At 44.2% G+C, this 19,807-nt stretch overlaps 1 protein-coding gene across 1 annotated transcript in view; it reads right to left on the minus strand.

The window, feature by feature from the left end:
- The window catches only part of LOC137368744 (ADAMTS-like protein 1), an 852,599-nt gene that overhangs the window by 635,264 nt on the left and 197,528 nt on the right, over nucleotides 1-19,807 (minus strand). The gene's annotated exons all lie outside the window — the stretch shown is intronic.

Here is a 19,807-nt window from a genome sequence, read left to right on the forward strand (position 1 = left end):
GCACAGTGGAGATCCTTAACCTGTGCTGTAACTGACCTAGGAGTGTTTGGTGCTGATACTTGGAGCTAAACAAGGGATCAAGTGTCATTCCATAATATTGACATTCTTCAATTTGACAGCTCAAAGATTTCCCAAATAGTGCAAATTTGAGAAGTGCTTTGAACACTTTCGCAATCTGTCACTCGTTTGATGAGTTACTGCCACAGGCCTGGTCCCAAACATGGTGACTAATCTGTCATGGCCTGTAAATTAACAGCAACTTTACTTTCAAATATTTTAAACTAAGATCACTGTGAATTATTCGGTTCCTGCTAAAGACCACATTTCACTGACATTCCTCCACATTTTTATTCATGCTGCCAAAGAGAGGATACAGATATAAAGGGCTGGATTTTGAAAAAAAAGAGGCAGCCTGCACGTGCGATCTAGCGCGTGGCGGCTCATCTGCATATGCTGGGCAGTCCGCACCCCCACCCATCACGTAGTGGGGGCAGGCTCTGCATTGCCGGCAATGGCACCAGCTGCCTCTGCGCAGGTGCTGGCACCATTTTTAAAGCGTTGCCTGAGTTGCACTGTTGAAGTCCATAACCTGCCCCCCCCCCCCCACTGCAAAAAAACTGTTTCTATTCAAGATACTAATAAAAGTTATTTCATTCAGATAAAAAGATTTGATCTTTATATTTGGCTTCAAATTGAGAGAGGGAGGAGTGAGGGGATAGTCCTTATTTCTCATTATTATAATTTATTTTAAGTTCGTATAATCTCTTAATAATTTATTAAAGTTCATATAATCTCTTAATAATAATAATCAGCTCCCCTCAACTGTTTTTATTTTTTAATATTCAGTTTATGGCTTGTAGTTCGAGAGTATATTTTTAGTTCATTTTTCATTGCACACAAGCATTTAGTTGTTGTAGCTGTTTTGTTGCCATGCCAATATGATATAATGCAGGCTGTTTGAAGCCTGTAACCACCCACCCCCGCTGCAAAACACTTGCATTTAATTTGTGACCATCCCCCGCAACTGCACAAAGTGTTGAGGTCTCCCCTTCCCCCCCACCCCCCCACCCCAGTAGAAATGCAGAGTTGCCCCCACTACACTAATAATCTTAAGCTTCCCCCTTCCCCACCTTGGTGGCACCAGCTTTCCCTGGACGGGAAAGTGAAGGCCTGTGAGTGCTGCCCGTTGCATGGAAGATTGCGGACCGCCAGTAAGATCACTGTGAAAGGTACATTTATTTATTCATGTCCTTTATTTAAATATTTACAGTTGGGTCCCATTGCCGAGCGTGGGGTTGCCACTGCTGGGAAGATCGGGCCCGGCAATCCTGATATTGGGCTCCATGGCGGGCTGCTGCCGCTGCGATTTTCCGGCCCCCCAACCCCCGCCACCAAGCCCAATATCGGGAGCTCAACAAAATTCAGCCCAAATTATGTTATGAGAACAGTTTGTTTTAAATGCTTCAGTAATGTGACGCTATACATGCGCAAGTGTCAAATTCTAACCCTCCACTAGACTGAGACAACTTGAATCTGCAATGCTTCTTCAACCTAGTCAACTTCTTTCACTAAGCATTACATTCCAACACCTCACTAAGTAACATTTGCCATTCAATTTACCTTATTTTTAAAATGAAGACTGCTGTTTTGAAGGATCCTACCCAAAATATGAACTTTTATCTTTTAATTTCAGATTCTGTCTGACCTGTTATGGATTCTGATATTTTGTGTTTTATTGCCAGAGCATAAAGTGGGGTCATCTCTATGAACACCGAATAATTGGTTAGCATGCTAATGGCGATGCAGTATAAACTGGAAAATATACACAGTAATATTTCAATTTAGTAAAACAGAAGTAATTTTTGGCCAAATGTCTTTCTGGTCAAGAACCCCCCCACCCCCTCCCGCTTCAAATTTTACTCACAGAGCATTTCAAAATTTCTTTAGCAACTCTTCTGATTACGTGACACAATCTGCACACACAAATCTGTTAAATTATTGGGATTAAGCTATTGTGATTAAATAATTATAAATAAATTATTGGGACTAAATTATTGTGATTAAAATATTGGGATTGAATTCTCGCTATTGAACTATTGGGATTATGTTTTGAATGTTGACTGTACAAAGTCTGCAGATGCACCAGAGGAGAACAAAAGAAGTGTTTTAAGGATGTGCCGAAAGCCAACATGAAGAAATGTAACATTGACATCATGTCCTGGGAGACTGTCGCCCCGGACTGAACCAGATGGAGGCAGAGTCTGTGGGAAGGATCCCAGCATTTTGAGACCCAACGACGACAAAATGAAGAGGAAAAGTGAGATCAGTGAAAAGAACAAGGCACAACCTGAACTAATAATACATGACCAGACATCCCACATGACAACAAATGCCCTACGTGCCATAAAGTCTGTAGATCCCGAATTGGCCTCATCAGCCATCTTCTGACTCATAGAAGACAATCATCCTCGTCTGCAAGGGAGAGTCAATAATCTACAGAGCTGGAGAAATTTCAGAGAAAATAAGAAATCGCTACAGGTATATTTAAGATTCATGGCTTGGATTTTCCCCATTATCCCACACAAAATCATTAGGAAAAAGTCAGAGGGTAGGGCCTATCACTGCCTCACTGCCCCAAACTTAATGCTCCTCTCTTTCTTCCACCAGGACCATTACTGGATGTCATTTCTTTACCCACCAGATTGAATTGCCAATGGGCAGGGCCAGAGTTTCCAATCCATTTTCTTCTTGTCTATTGCTCTTACCATCGCTTTCCAGACCTATGTGTAATCCCTGGGAGAACTTCAGGAAAGCCCTGAACTGTTTGAGTGGAGGCAGAGGGCCTGAGAGAGGTCTCACCTCCTTCCAATTTGTCTCCAAACATGGTCGTGGCCATTGCTTACAATAGATTTAGGCTAAGTGCTTCTTTGGGGATATCTTATCCCTTAAAATTTAAATCCCTTTAGATTTCTTTGAGTGCTGCAGTGCTAATTCCACAGCTGCACCACCTTGGTTTTCCTGGGAGCCGTCCCACCAGGAATACATAACTCCTCACCCAGGAAACAGGGATGGACTTGGCTCAACAGGTGGCAATCTTGACCCAAACCTTTAAGGGCAGAAAAAGGAAAATCCGACCCAACTCTTTTAGGAATCCTCATGATTAAATAGGAAGACTGAAGCTGTTTTCTTGTGGTTCATTATGTCACCTGCACTCTGAATGTGTTAGTTTTTTCAACCACTTCCAGCAGAACAAAGTTGAGAGGAAGTTTTTTCAATAGTAAATCACAAGAAAAACATGTGAATACTGGAAATCTAAATTAAAAACAGAAACTGCTGTACAGTATCCTAAAAGTGGAAAGGTGGAACAGTGTTCTGGGCAAGAATCTTCATCATTTTATAACCATTTAAATTCCAAATGAGTTATGTAACCTTATTTAATGTCATTTTAAATGTTTCCCCATTTCAGACCTGTACCACCATTACTTATCACTGGGTTTCCCTATACAGTAGCAGAACTTTAAGTTTTTATTCTACAGTATATACACAATGCATAATGGAGTGTTTAGATTTATTCAAAAACTCTGGGGCTACATTAAACTTTTATCTTTAGGTGATAAAGGATGATAAACTTCCATCCAAGTTAATGGAAAAGAAAGAATGGCATAAGGTGCAAAGCAAGCTGCCAAATCGCCATCAACCATTTATTGCCCAGCAATGAAAGTTAAAATTATTCCCAGTGGAACTACAATCCATCAACCAGGCAGTTCATAACATGCAACAGAGTTGAGGGACTGCATCCACCAGCCGGAGATAATTTTCTTTCTTTTGTTAGCATAAAGTCTTCATAAAAATCAGCCTTTTCCTGAACTTATGGTCCACTCACAGCTCCTTGCCTGGTTCAGTTTCTTCAGGGCTTGGCTCTCTCTTTAGCTCCTCCATGGACTCTCTCGCACCACCTTTACTCCAGCTCAGACTCATCCAAGCCTCACCTCAACTGTGATGACCCTATAGAGCCAAGATTTTGTTCCAATGTTCTGCAAGTAGACTGGGGGCAGAGGAAGCAGAAAACTCGGGTCAGTTCTTTCCCCAGATTTTCCAACACCAAGGGCTGAATTTAATATGGCCGTTGAAGGTGAGTGTGGTGGCGTGGAGGGATGGAGAATCGCTCTGGATCATCATGATGTCGGTTCCGGATTTTGTCAGTAGCGGGAAAGCACAATGGCAGCATTGCCGCCCCAGTGCTATGGGCAGCTACTTTAAATTGCTAAAATGATGATTTAAATGCATCTAAATGGAATTAATTCTGGTTTAACGTTTGGTATTTGATGTTGTGAACGGCGGGTGACACTCATGTGACTTTGGGTTCATGACTGTTAAAACCTGGTGGCAACTAGACGAGATGCCACATTGTCATGATGGGTAGGCAACTGTGAGCATTGCTGCATAGGGAAGAGGGGGTCTTGGAAGCCATTGTGGGAGTGTGTTGCTGGGTGCTCTGCAAGGGGTCCAGGGTCTCAGGGGCTCTGCAAGGAGTCTGGGGTCTCGGGGGCTCTGCAACGGGGTCTGGGGCCTTGAGGGCTCTGCAAGGGGGTTCAGAGTGGGTTGCAGTGGGGGGTGTGGTGGGGGCCAATATAGGGTTGACAAACAGCTCTCCACGGAGGCCTTCACTGACTTATGCTGCAGGATGAGTTGCAACCTATGGGATTTGTGGATCACCCTATGTCAGTAGCTCTGACGATCATCATGGCACTAGACTTCTGCGTATCTGGATCTTTCCAAGGATCCACCGGGGACATGTGTGGGGCCTCCCAGGCCGCAGCTCACTGCTGCATCAAGGAGGTGACCAATGCCCTGTTCAAGAGGGCCAGCAACTATGTGCGCCACTGGACTGACCCTAACAGTCAGACTGAGAGGGCCATCAGATTTGGGGTCATCGCTGGATTCTTCCAGGTGCAAGGTGTGGTAGATTGTACACATGTGGCCATCAAGGCTCCAATGGACCAGCCAGCTGCCTTCATCAACAGGAAGGGCATCCATTCAATCAACTTTCAACTGGTCTGCGATGACTGAAAGTGCTTCCTGCAGGTGTGTGCCCACTTCCTGGGAAGTAGCCATGACGCCTACATACTTCAACAGCCCCAGGTGCCTCAGTTTTTCAATCCCCCTGCTCATCTTCTAGGATTGATTCTCAGGGAAAAGGGATACCCAGTCAAGACACGGCTACTGATGGCTGTGAGCAACCCTTGCAACTGTCCACCACTACATTGCAACACTTGCCATGGCTCTACCCGAGCAACCACTGAGCAGGCAATTGGCCATTGGTCTGCTAAAGATGACATTTCCTTGCTTGGATCAATCCATTGGAGCCCTGCAGTATTCTTCAGTGAGGGTTTTGCATATCATGGTGGTCTCCTGTGCTCTATACAACCTAGCTCTGCAGAAAGGGAGGCCTTGCATGACGATGAGATGCCTGAGTGACACTCATCCACCGATGAGGAGGACACAAAGGAGGGAAAGGGGCAAACAGCAATGGAGAGTGAAGACCCTGTTCAGGAGGCCAGATGGGTTGAGCGACGCGCAAAGGAGGCAAGAGATAACCTCATAATGTCCCATTTCCAGTGAACCTGATGTCCATTCATAGGGTTAAATAAAGGCTCACCGTAATGCCTGAACTCTGTCACCTCCTTTCCATTTGTTTTCCTTGTCCTGCGACTGGATGTAATGTGCGTTAGTGCCCATGGGAGGCAATATGCTAACGAGGGCTCTTATCACATTGGTATGTTAATGAGGGCTGTGGTCACATTGGTATTGCACTAAGGGGGATGGGGGAAGTCAGCAGCTCACAATTAAGGCATAATGGCACATGTCTTTCAGACAATGATGGCTAATGATTTGCTCAAAAGAACTTTCAATTGTGTCCTACAGAACATATTAAAAACACGTCTGAGACTCAAAGTGTGGCTGGGATGGTCTTTTTAATACACTTGTGAATACTTCTGTGTGGTATGATCCCTGTGGCAGCAGTTTGGCTGGAGGCAGGCTGTTGATCAGGCTTCCCCTTGGCCTGTGCTGACTTTGGCGGCCGTCCTCTGGCTGTCTGAGGCCTGGAAGACCCCAGCTGCCTGAGGGTGTCCTGCACTGGAGCAGGACTCTCTTCAGGCACCGCGGCTGCTGGAGCTGGGCTCACTGGTGGAGGGGCTGTGGGGCCAAGTGCCACATTCAGAGGCCCTGAGGAGAGCCCCTAGATGTGGCTGTCAGACTCTCCTCTTCCCTTTGAAGGCTCGCTTCAGCCGCCTTGCTCATCAGAGAAGGATCAGGAGTGGGAGTAGTCTCCAGGTTCCTGTTCCTTTCCTCGCCTTGCCACTGCTGCGTGTAGCTCATGGCCAAGGTGATGGTGTGCAGGTCTGCATGCATTTGTGGAATCTGGCTCTTCATGAGGGTCGCCAACCTCTCGATGGAGGAAGCCATGCGTTCACATGCCTGAGACGTGGCAGCAGTCATGGCATTGATGGACTCCTCCATCGTCTGCTCATGGTTGTTCATGCCCCCTGGCATCTCTGCCTCACTGCAACCCAAGCGTGTCCTGTGTTGTATGTTTGGTTAGCATAGCTAGGACAGATTACTGAGTCTTCGGTAAGTTTTAACAATAATTAGTTTATTACATATCAAAGAACTATATGCAACCTTACTTAAGTATGTCTAACTCCTCTGATGCCCTGCTGCTTCTTCTCCTTCAAGTGTCTCTCATGTGATCTCTTACATCATCATAGTGGGAGGTGTTACTCACACTGTCCCAGACATTAACCCTTTCAAACTCTTGTATAACATTTCCTCCCAAGTCTTTGTCCATATATTTTTTATACATTCATTTTTATTTTTACATACTGCCCCATCTCCCCCCCCACCCCCAAGTCTCTGACATCACAGACTCAATCTGCCAGAAAGCTTCACAACTTTCTGATCGTGTTGTTGTCAGATTTGGAAGAATAGTAATCTTTCTCTGAACTCTTATTTCTTGACTTGGATGGCCTTCATTGAGGTTTGTAGTATCTGGTGCTTTCTGAATTTCAGGTTCAACATCTTGTTCATCCAAGTATATGATCGACTGAAGTCTTTGATGAATGGAGATAAGATTTCTCCTGTTTCTTCACATAGTACTTCTGAAGTATGTACTAAATAAGATCTCTGTTGATTATTATCTCTCTGAACAATTACTCCTTCTCTGCCTTGGTCTCGTACCCATCAACTGGGTAGGTTCCTGGTACAATATCTCCTGTTATAGTTAATAAGCTTGTTGTTTTCAATAAGACCTTCCCCTGTCTTGAACTCTCTGATAATCCTGGACTTTTAGCCCTGGAAGTAATTTTTTTGGGTAGGATAGGAAGTTGTGTCCGAAGCTTCCTTCCCATCAACAGTTCTGATGGTGCTAATCTGCATAGCAGTGGAGTAGTTCTGAAGTTTAGGAGTGCTGCTTGAAAATCTTCATTCTTCTTTAACAGAGCTTTGATGGTTCTGACTCCTCTCTCAGCTTCACCATTAGCTTGTGGATATCCAGGGGAACTTGTAAGATGTACAAATCCAGTTTTCCGCAAAATGTGTGAAATAGTTGTTTGTAAATTGTAGACAATTATCGGAAACAACCTGGTCAGGAATGCCATGTGTTGCAAAGATCGGCATTAAAACTCAAATGACTGTCTCAGTAGTTATTGTGTACAAACGTTTGACTTCGATCCACCTGGAGAAATAATCAATGACAATCAGGTAGGATTTCCCATTAAACATGAATAGATCCATTCCCAGATGTTCCCATGGTCTGGTTGGAAATTGAGTCGAGATAAAGGGTTCCCTCTCATCCTGTCTGTGCACTGCGCAAACCTGGCAATTAGAAATCATTTCTTCTATATCTCGCCATATTCATGGCCACCACATGGATGACTGAGTCCGTGCTCTGCATTTCATGATACCCATGTAGCCCTGGTATATTTCCTCCAAGATGTCTGCCTGGAGTGAGACAGAATCACAAAGCTCTCGCCATATACCAGCAAGCGATCCACAATAGTTATTAATCTGTTAATTGCGTGTCAATGGTTTGATTATTTGCAGGTGAAGGATGTTAATTAGGGTCTTAGTTGAACATTTATAAGCAGACACTCACTGAGACTGGTGGAGGGTTTGAGTGAGGAGCTACCTGTTTGTAATCCTCTTATTCTGCACAACAAATGTGAAACTGAGTAAATATAGGCTCCAGCAGCATCCTTCCATAACAAGCTTTCTGGAATTTAACAATAGTAAAGTGCTTTCTGTACTCAAAGAAGATTTTCATCACCTTACCACTGGGACGTTGCTGTGGCCAACCTTGTGTGCAATTTTGGTGGATACAGATGCATTTCTCGTGTTGCATCGGAATATGACAACTTTCTTGGAGCTTGTTTCAGCTTGCTGTGATGCTGTGAACTGAGAATATGACTCACTCTCATTAATGAAGTTAACATCCTGTTGTGTAGGTTGGTCAACAGTAGCTTTGGACAATGCATCTGCTTCCACTTTCCTGATAACATTAAGGTCTATACAAGCTCTTCTACTTAGGAGAAAACTCTCAATTCTGGAGAACGTACAGTGTTTCCAATATCTGCTTTTCCTTGTACTGGAGTGTTGCCTGTAGCTTTCCCTTGACTTTCAGTTCAATCTCTCTTGGGCTATGTAACTGAGTTTCTGTTGGTTGCAGGCAATCTATTGATAATCACGATTTGTTGTCTGATGAAACTGTTACACTTGCTTCGATGTCTAGTTTAAAATTAGTGATATGTCCATTGACATATACATCTACAGACCAAAATGCATGATTAGGGTCATTGATCTCACCAAGAAATTTTTCTGATTTCTCTTCTGATGGAGATTGTTCAGCTTCATTAATAGCTCTATGCATGAAGACTTTTCCTTTAGAACCTGTGAAAGTAGAGGTTTTACTTTGGCACATCTTCCCAAAATGGCCAACTTTCTTGCAGTGAAAGCATGCTACTTTGTTTGCAGGACACTGTTCATGCCTGTGGGTCTTCTTGGTGCCACAGTGCTGACAGGGTTTCATGGCATCTTGCACTTTCCCTCCCAAGTGTGCCTCCTTTTCTGGTGCTTCTTTTACAGTCCTGTGCTTAAGGAACTGCATGGTCATTGGAGGTTTCCTGACCCAAGGTTTTTCTTCACCTCTCAGGATTGCTCTGTTCTGCTTTTGGACCTCTCTTGTCTCACCAGCTGTATTGCTTTTTCTAGGGTGAGGTCTTCCTTAGACTGCTATAAATCTAATAGGGATTCATCAGCAATACCTAATACAATGCGGTATCCTATCAATTCTGAATTTAGTTGTCCATATTTGCATCCTTTAATTAGCCTGTAAAGGTCATTAATAAAACCATCTATTGGCTCACCTGGTTTCTGGACTCTTCCGTTGAATTTGGCTCTTTCTAGAGTCTTGTTGCTCCTCAGATTCAAATAGTTATCATATACTTTTAAGACTTCTTCTAATTTATCTTATGTCTCATTAATGCCTTGTTTTGCAATAACATTGTCTGCTATTGCTCCGATGAAATAAAGTAATGTGTTGACTTGTTTTCCTTCAGACTTGCTGTCTAATTTTGAAGCAATTCTGTACCTCAAAAATCCTTTTCTCTAAAGTGACCAGTTTTGAGTTTGATCTAGTCCTTCCATGTGTCCAAACCTCACTGGTAGCATAAGTTCAAGATCCATGACTTATTAAGCTTTCTAAGTAGTTTTCCCACGCTGTTCGGCCTCGCACTGTCTCCCGCTGCAGTCCTGCCCATTCCCTGGGAAATCTCTCGGCTAGACTGGGTATTTATTTCTTGAATGCAGCCTTGCCGCATTATTTCAATAATCATTTTACTCCCTTCCCCTGGAGTATCGAATATTTGCAGCTGCTTTTCTTTTCATTGCTGCCTCGTGGTCACCACATGTAATGGTGCCAACCTCGGATCCGTCCTTGCTAGGGATTTGGTTTTCCTCGGGCTGCTTGCCTAGTGCACCATTAAAAACAATTTTCCACCCTTTTTATGAGTTGTTCACCAGATCCCCGACTGTTGCTTGGTTCTCCAATTCAAATCCTGAGATCACTGGACTGGGATTTCTTCTCACAGACCACCACACCTCTGTGGTGCAGCCTGAATGCCTCTGCAAGCTGACTCGCTAACTCTCCATGCCTCCACTTCATCCATGGAGCAGCTCTGGAGCTCTTTACAGTCTCTTCTCGAGTCCTGCAGTTTTGGCGCTACATTTTTCACGTCTGCCTTTCCAACCTTTTTTTCAAAGTTCTCTGTGTGTTGTATGGCAAGAATCACCACTGTTCACCATATTGTATGTTTGGTTAGTCTAGCTAGGAGAGATTACTGAGTCTTTGGTAAGTTTTAACAAAATAACTAGATTATTACATATTAAAGAACTATATGCAACTTCACTTAAGTATGTCTAACTCCACTGATGCCATGCTACTTCTCCTTCAAGTGCCTCTCTCATGTGATCTCTTACATCATCATAGTGGAAGCTGTTACTCACACAGTCCTAGACATTTACCCTTTCAAATACTTATACTACACCCTGTGCTGTCCACACAAGAGGCTTATCATCAACCTTCAGCTCAGCATGGGCCTGGCCACCCACAATCCTCCAACTGTCAGAGGCCTCAGCTGTTTTGGCCTCAGCCAGCTGCTCGGGGACATGTGCGTTGCTCTCAACAACTTGTGATCCTGATTCTAAAGCTGAGCGGAAACCCACCAAGGTGAAAGTATCTGTATTGGTGGAGGGTGCAGGAGAGTCATGGGATGGTGCATCTCTGAGTGGTCCTCCTCCTCAGAGGCAGACGACTGTCCCACTGTGTGGCTGCAATCTCCTGCGCACATCAACCTGCATGAGAGAACATAAACATGTGTGGATTAGGCTTTATAGATCTCCTAATGCCAACCATGTGTGTTGTGGGTCTGCAACATTAATGAGTATTCCGATGGGAGCCAATACTCACTCTCTTGTGCAGGAACACCAGTTTCCCCAATGAAATAGTGCAGCCACCCTGGGTGCCCGCCAGCTCCAAGGCCTCCTCCTTGGCAGTGGTGCGAGGATGCAGATTGGAACTCCTCCACCAGTCTGAGCTGTCTCCCTACTATTGTGGACCCTCTTATTCTGCAAGAGGAAGGATGAAGATAGTAGAACATGGCACTGAGATCAACATGACTTGCCAAAAGCCAAAAGACTTGCAGGTTGATAGGTAAATTGGCCATTATAAATTGTCACTAGTGGAGGTAGGTGGTAGGGAAATATAGGGACAGGTGGGGATGTTTGGTAGGAATATGGGATTAGTGTAGGATTAGTATAAATGGGTGGTTGATGTTCGGCACAGACTCGGTGGGCCGAAGGGCCTGTTTCAGTGCTGTATCTCTAATCTAATCATGACAATTCTGCTAACATCAGACCCTCTTCCCTTACTTGGGGATCTGATATCTCTCATGCTGCCACATGCTGTCGGGGGAGTTAAGGGGGATGAGCTAAGAAGGACAGTGGCCTGTGGCCGAGTGACAACCATGCATCTGTCAGGATATAACACTAGCCCCTCAGCCATCGCAGTTATAGTGCCACACATACAGTCCCAAAAAAGGAGAGTATTATGGAGCACTCAACTTGGCTGAACACAGGAGGTTGTTGACCCTCTTTCAATACTGGCCCCAGTCCAGTTGGGTGACCCCACGTTGCTGACCTCCTCTGTGATCTCCACCCAGGGCAGATGGAAGGACCTCTTCTTTGTCATTGCTGAGAAGAGAACCTCCCGCCTTTCCCTTGCAGCCTGGAGGAGAATCTGTAGGGAGGCATCACTGAAAAGTGCGGCCATGTCGTGTCTAGCCTTGGGCATCCTGTGCTGTCCTCCTTGGGGGTTTGGGGGTGCCATTACTGAGCTCAGTTATAATTTAGCAGTTCAATGAAAGCTGTCAGTGACTCTGAGGCAGGAGTGAATGCAGGGCTGGCAGGCCTTCAAATATGACGGCAGCACCTGCTCAGCAGTCATGTGACACCATAATCACCGACTCGCCTCCCGCTCCCACCACGTGATTGTGGGGGGAGGGCCATCGTCTCCAGTGTGTAATCTGGCCACCCGCTGTGTGATCATGGTGGGTCAGCTGTCCATATTACATTCAGGAATGGTGCCCATTTCCAGGCCCGCTGCCACTCACAAAATTCAGCCCCAAGTGTGCACTTCTCTGTGGCACAATCATCATCTGTGCATTAGTTTTGGGGGATAGAGGGGGGTGCTCAGGAATTCCAATACAGCAAGGCCAGCACATTGCATCTTTAAAAGCTGCAAGATAGAACATTCCTACAGCAGAGAGCACAGAAGTAGATTTAAACTGTCCATGCTCAGTTCCAGTTTCTTTGCACGATTGCTTGTTTCTTTGGTTTGGATCAATCCGTTCCATCTACTTTAGTTTCAGCTTTATTTCTGCACTACTCCTATTCAAGGCCCTTTGCCTGACATAGGCCATCCTCCCTAACCATCTTCCCACCCCCTCCCCGAATCTCAGCAGAAACTGACAAATTTCAAACACGTTGCTTAGTGTAATGTTTCTTTAAGGAACTGTGCGTCCAGTTATGCTCTTGCCCAGGAAATCCTGCTTTGTGCTCCCTGTGCAGGACACATCATTACACAAGCATTACATAAATATGAAACTGTAGAAAGAGGCCATTTGGCCCATCAGGTCTGTCTTGGCTCTAATGTATCAATTAAAACTAGTTTCATTGCCCCCTCTCTCACCATTGCCCTGCACATTCTTATTTGTAAAGAGCTTAAGAATTAGGTACAGGAGTCAGCCATTCAGCCCTTCAAGCGTGCTGCATCATTCAATAAGATCATGGCTGATCTGCTACCTAAACTCCACTTTCCCACTCTATCTCCATAAACTTTGATTCCCTTAGGGCCCAAAAATCCATCGATCTCAGTCTTGAATATACTCAATGACTGAGCATCCACAGTCCCCTGGATTAAAGAATTCCAAAAATTCACAACCCTCTGAGTGAAGAAATTTCTCTTCACTTCAGTACTAAATGGCCGACCCCCTATCTTGAGGCTGACCCCGAGTTCTAAACTTTCCAAGCAGTGGGAACGTCTTTCAGCATCTACCAATATTTATTCAATTTCCCCATTGAAGTTGTAATAGTTTCACCTATTCCCAAGGCAACACATTCCATGCTCCAACAATCTTCTGTACAGTATTTCCGCTGAATTGTTCTCCATGCCACTGACTCCCCAACCAGTGGAAACAATCTTTCCCTATTCATTCCATTAAATCTTTGCTAACCTTTACTGCTCCAAGGACATAACCTGAGTATCTCAAGTCTCACCTCATAACTGTAGTTTCCCCATTTCTGGCACCTTGTTTTCTGGTGTCAGCCACAAATTACCAGCTTTATCAAATTCAATTTCATAACTTGCTATTGTGGAAGTTCAACTTATGACCTCTTGGTTGTACATACTAAATGGTAAAAAGATATGTAGTAGCTTAGCAATAGGTTGGCTCCACCCTATTTTGTTTTATGGCTTGAGTTCTATGATTAGGCAACTGCCTTCCTGAGAAATTCAAAGCCTCAAGCTATTAATCCTCACGTTACAAAAGGCCATTGAGCAACAGCTGTAAAGTATCAGCTGTAAAATGTGCGGCCTCGCGGCTGTGTTCACTCAATGTGTTAATTACTCCAACAAGGTGGCACAGATCTTTAGACAATCCACTGACCCGGCTATCTCTTCAGCTCCTCTTCAACATGCTCTCAAATGTCCACTTAGCACTTGTATATGTAAAGTCTAGGATCTAGGAAATACTACATAGCTGGTGAAAAGTCCATAGTGAGCAATGTGCCTGGGAAAAGATATGCATAAAGCAGAACATTAGGCATCAGGAATCCCTGGAGGGAACATAGAGCCAAACAGACTGCCACAATAAGGGGTTAAAAGTTTGTTAAAGGTATTCTGTTCAGTCAATATGGAATTACCCTTTCAGTACTTTTTTAATATTAGTAACCTAAAAATGCATTTGTTCTATTGGTTTATTAAACATAATTTAAATGTAGGATTAAAGAAACTAAAAGCTTCAGATTATTTTGTTATTCATAGCATTTCCAGAGCAAAATTAAAACTTGTAGACTTGTATTTTCCAATGTATTATTCCTCCACCATCATTACACTCAGTTGCTGCCACATGTGAGCTCGCACAAGTGCACCTCAATTGTTAATCAGGTTGGTAGCTATCTGTGCTGGGATTGAGAGTATGCAGACATGATGATGCTGTAAAAATGCATTATGACTAGCCCAATATGTACAGACCAGTACTGGCAAATAAATGTATCCAATGAGCAAAGATGAATTTGAATGACAAGCAAGATGGGGACTGAATTCCATGTCCTCCAACACTCCATTAGCCTTGTGGAGTGCCACGTTCACGAGAACTGCAGCAAAGAAAATACAGAAACAAACTGAAGAGTTATAAAAAAATTAGAACAATTTTAAAAGACTGGTACATTTGCTGGCAACAAAATGGAGGGTCGGTCACATGACCCATACCAACTCCTGCACTAAAATCCACATCCATGTCTACTAGAACTGAAACCAATTAATCCCGTCTGCATGGAAATGAGTCATCTTATCACACGTGGATGTGAGCTACACACAAACGAACTAAGACAAAGGCACTTCCCAGTCTCTATGTCTCTATCTACCCTTCACCACAATAGAGTATGAACAGCACTCATAATATCAAAATGGGGCCATCAAAAGTTATTGTACCAGCCCATTAAGAACTGAAACCTAAAGTCACAGGGGCTAAACTAACATTTATGAGTTTACCTTTAAAGGTAATCGTTTTGAAGTCTTTTCCAGTTCAGAACATCAGTCATCAACATCAGTCTGGTCGCTGCAGCCACATAGTCAACGTTGAAAGCCATCTTGAATTCCAGCACAAGGCTGAGAGAGAGACTAGTTCCAGCTAACATATTTGAACCCTGCTGAGACAAGTTGAAAGGCAACTGTAGCAGAGAAAAGAGAGTGCCTTTTAAACCACTGCTCCGCCTGTGAAAACTGAACTAAGAAATCAGTATCGTCTTCAAACTGAAGTGAACCGCCAGAAGACTGCAGCAGCCCATCAAAAACAAGGCAACCAGCAAACAGGCCTGCAACATTAAAACTCACCTTCTGTGATGATCCCACAGGTTTTCGTGAAACAATAGACACTTACATCTTGAACTCTTAACACCTCTTACCCTTTCCCTTCTATCTTCTCTTGTGTGTGCATGTGAGAGTGAATGCGTGGGTAGTGGTGCAAACATTTTGGATGATGAGTATTGTTCAATAAATATTGAATCTTCTGTTTTAAACCTTTGAGAAAACATGTCACTGTCTGTTTATTTGGCAAACAAAACACAGGGGCTGAAACACTAGTAATACAAAAACACTGTCTGTGGTCAGTGGGAGGTGAAAAGTGGAAACCAGCCATGCCATCACTCACCTGTACATAACAGGATGTATTCATATATGTGTATATACATACACATACATGTAAACATACATACATGTGCCATTGTTCTGAAATAGTTTGAATTTAACTGAATTGTACATTCACAGTTGCACCATCAACCTGAAAATATTAAGAAACAAAATTACTGGTCATGCTAATTAAAAATGATTCAGGCTAATATAAATTGGGATTGCTCAAGTGGTTTAGAATCAGAGTTGGTAAATGTAATGCACGGCTGCTTTGTGCTATAATGCAACACACAAGCCACAAGAGGCAATGCTCATCTTGACATGGTATTCGCAAAAGACATGCATAAAATACAGGAAATAAAATTCATAGCACACCTGCATGAAGAGGCCACAAAATGATCAAACTTAGCCTGACTGGGAATACAGATATACCAAAGACTGGCAATCACACATATAACTTTAAACAGATGTCAGCCTCAATTCTGTAATCAAACCGGAGTCCTATGACGTATACAAGATCTAGATACAATTTAGAGCTGCCTACTGCATCTATTTGAATCTGGAGGTGAAGAGGGAAGGGCCACAAAAACAGAAGTAATTAATTTGTTTTGTGTGGCCAGGAGAACCAGGAGCCCTCCTCCGGTTCCACAAGAATAATATAGGTCGCTGCTCCCTCAGACAGTCCCCTCCTACCCCTTCAATCTACCTTTGTGCTGCTCAGATTGGTATCCAGGTCGGGTACTAATTAATGAGCCACAGTGGGGGAGCCTGCTTGAGAAGTGCATGGTATTGAGGCCTGGCCCAAGATATATGAACAGGTCCTCCTGCCAGCAGGAATGGCAGGTGCCTCATCTGTTATTAAAGACTACCCCAGCTCTACATCTCCTGACCACCTGCCCAAGTGTCCCCCATGCTGGGGGAAGGGGAGGGGGGAAAAGATGCATAGGAGATCCATTATGATTCCTGTTCCTGGTTGATGTGGTGGCCCCATGTGCGTGACAACAGGTAGAAAGCTGGTGAAATTCTGTGCATCACTAATTTTACCAAAAAATAGTGGACATGAGTTTTAAGTGTGGAACATTACTTTACACGTAAAGTAATTCCCCTAAAATTAAATAAGAAAGCAATTTTACAACTACAGAATGGGATTAAGCTTTGTTACTTTCCACTGCTGAACTGTGGGCTTTGTTAAAGATTTACTGGATATAACAATGAAAATTATTCCAATTTCAGCTCACTGATATTGACCATGCTGAATGGCTAATTGGAAACATATTCCAACATGACTCATTGCCTTCAGGATGGAAGGGGAGAAGATTAGAGTTTGAAAAAAACACTTGTGAAATATGGCTTACTGAAAATGTGGGTAATCTCCACTGTCCAGTTACAGCCCAATCCTTCTTCCAAGCTTGTCAATTAATTATCAATCAGAATTATGGAAAGTGAATGCTGCGGCACTGCAAAACATCTACTGCCTATAGACATTTGCTGCCCGTGTCCTAATTTGCATCAAGCCCCGTTCCCCTATCATGCCTGTGCTCGCTGACCTACATTAGTTGCCATTCAAACAACACCTCAATTTTCAAATTCTCATCCTTGTTTTCAAATTCCTCCATGGCCTCGCCCCTCTCTATCTCTCTAATCTCCTCCAGCCCCACAAACCTCTGACATCTCTGGCCTCTTGTACATCCCGGATTTTAATCGCTCCACCTTGGTGGCCATGCCTTCAGCTGCCTGAGTCTCTGGAATTCCCTCCCTAATGCTCGCCACCTCTCCACCTCTTTCTCCTCCTTAAAAGCGCTCCTTAAAACCTATCTCTTTGACCAAGCTATTGATCACCTGCCTAATATCTCCTTATCTGGCTTGGTGACAAATATTGCTTCATAATGCTCCCGTGTAGCACCATGGGACATTTTTATGATGTTATAGGTGCTCCATTAACACAGGCAGTTGTTGTTGTAAATAAACAACAAGATAAAAGACTCACTGTCACTAGCTGAAAGAAGTGATATTTAAGTTTGTTAATGTAAAATGTACTTGTAATTATATAGTATATCATTGAAAAGTGTCAAAATACTTCAAGTCATGATTTTTTTTTGGAATACAGTGACTACTAAACAACTGCAACAACCCATTCTAAACCTTGCTATGAGATGAATTCTCAGTTAATCCCCTTTATTATAGTATTTGCTGAGAGAGGAATACTAGGCAGGATACCGTGAGAACTCCCTACTCTTCTTTCAGTAGATTCACGAGATCTTTAACATCCACCTGAGCAGGTAGATGGGATCTTGGCTTAAAGTCAGAACTGACAAAGGGTCATTGACCAGAAACATCGGCCGGGATTATATGTGGTCCCCTGAGGGGTCGGAAGCGGGGTTGCACAGAGTATCACAACGGGTGGCGAGGGGCAGAGGGCCCGTCACCAAGTGATCTACCCGGGGATGGGATAGGCTGACAATGGCCTTCCCGCCCAGATGCCATTTGAGGCTCTTAAATGGCCTATTAACGACCAATTAAGGGCTTCTTCCCGCTGCTGCTGGGATCTTACCAGTGGCTGGAGGTGCCTCCACCATGCAGAGAGGGCGCCAGGTAACATAAGACACGCTTCCTGCGGGCTTGGGGTGGTCCCTCCTCTGTGGGAAATCTGTGGCCCATGGAGGAACCCCGCTGGGATCCACTTTACCTCCATGGACCCCTCCCCCTGGACTGCACAACTACCCCAAATCCCACCTCACTGGGGCCTTCCGGACTGGCCACAGTGACACTGCCTCACATATCTGAGGTCCAGGGTTCCAGTGCTGGGCCTGGGTCCAAGGCCTCTGCAGTACCAGCAGTGGCCAACACTCCTGCTACTGCTGAGCTGCCAGCCCTCTGATTCACTGGCAGCTCTTCGAGGCGGGATCCCCACCTTTAAAGGGACGGTGATCCCGGCTCGTGAAATTTAGATATAGAAAGATTGGAGGATCATTCCGGGGAGGGGGCACAGGCGGAGGCAGGCTTTCCCCTGCCTTTATGGCTTGATACCAGGAGCCCCACGTCCAACACAAAATCTAGCCCATTAAGTCTGTTTCTCTCTTCACAAATCCTGCCTGACCTGCTGAGTATTTCTAGTATTTTCTCTTTCTTTCTTTAAAATACCACACTTCAGGTTAAAGAACCTGCCGGGAATATATATTGAGGATCATAGCCTTTCACGCTGGACAATATCAAGTCATAGAGTCATTAACGGCACAGAAGGAGGCCATTCAGCCCATCAAGTCCATGCCGGCTCACCAGGGAGCTAACCAGTCAGTCTCACTCCCCCACCCGATCCCTGTAGCCCTGCAAGTCTATTTCTCCCAAGTGGCCATCCAACTTCCTACTGAAGTCATTGATTGTCTACCTTTCCACCACCCTCGTGGGCTGGGAGTTCCAGGTCATTACCACCCGCTGCATAAAAAAGTGCTTCCCTCATTTTCCCCCGGCATCTTTTGCCTAAATCTTTCAATCTGTGTCCCCTAGTCCTTGTACCGTCAGCTAATGGGAACAGATTTTCCTTGTTTAACTTATCCAAGCCTGTCATAATCTTGCACTTGTATTAAATCTCCCCTTAACCTCCTTTGTTCCAAGGAGAAGAAACCCAGCTTTTCCAATCTAACCTTGTAACTAAATTCCTCCATTCCTGGATCCATTCTGGTAAATCTCCTCTGCACCCTCTCAAGGACCCTCATATCCTTCCTGAAGATGGTGACCAGAACTGGACGCAATACTTCAGTTGGGGCCTAACCAGAGCTTTATTACTGTTCAGCATAACTTCCATGCTCTTGTACTCAATACCTCTATTTATGAAGCCCAAGAACCTATATGCGTTACTAACCACTCTCTCAATATGTCCTGCCACCTTAAAAGATTGATGCACATGCACCCCCAGGTCCCTCTGTTCCTGCACACTCTTTAAAACTGTGCCATCAAGTATATATTGCCTCTCCCTATTCCTTCTACCAAAATGCATCACCTCACACATGTCAGTATTAAATTCCATCTGCCACTTGTATAAGCATTCTGCTCGCCTATCTATGTCCTGTTGCAGGCCGTTTATATCATCCCCAATGTTTGCCACACCTCCAAGTTTGGTGTCATCAACAAATTTGGAGATTCTACTCTGTATTCCAAGATCGAAGCCATTTATATATATTAGTGGTCTCAGCACTAATCCTTGGGGAACACCACTGTCTATCATCCTCAATTCTGAAAAGCAATCATTTACTATGACTCACTGTTTTCTGTCCTTAAGCCAATTTTTTA

This window comes from Heterodontus francisci, chromosome 4, assembly GCF_036365525.1.
Source record: "Heterodontus francisci isolate sHetFra1 chromosome 4, sHetFra1.hap1, whole genome shotgun sequence".
Classification (NCBI taxonomy): Eukaryota; Metazoa; Chordata; class Chondrichthyes; order Heterodontiformes; family Heterodontidae; genus Heterodontus; species Heterodontus francisci.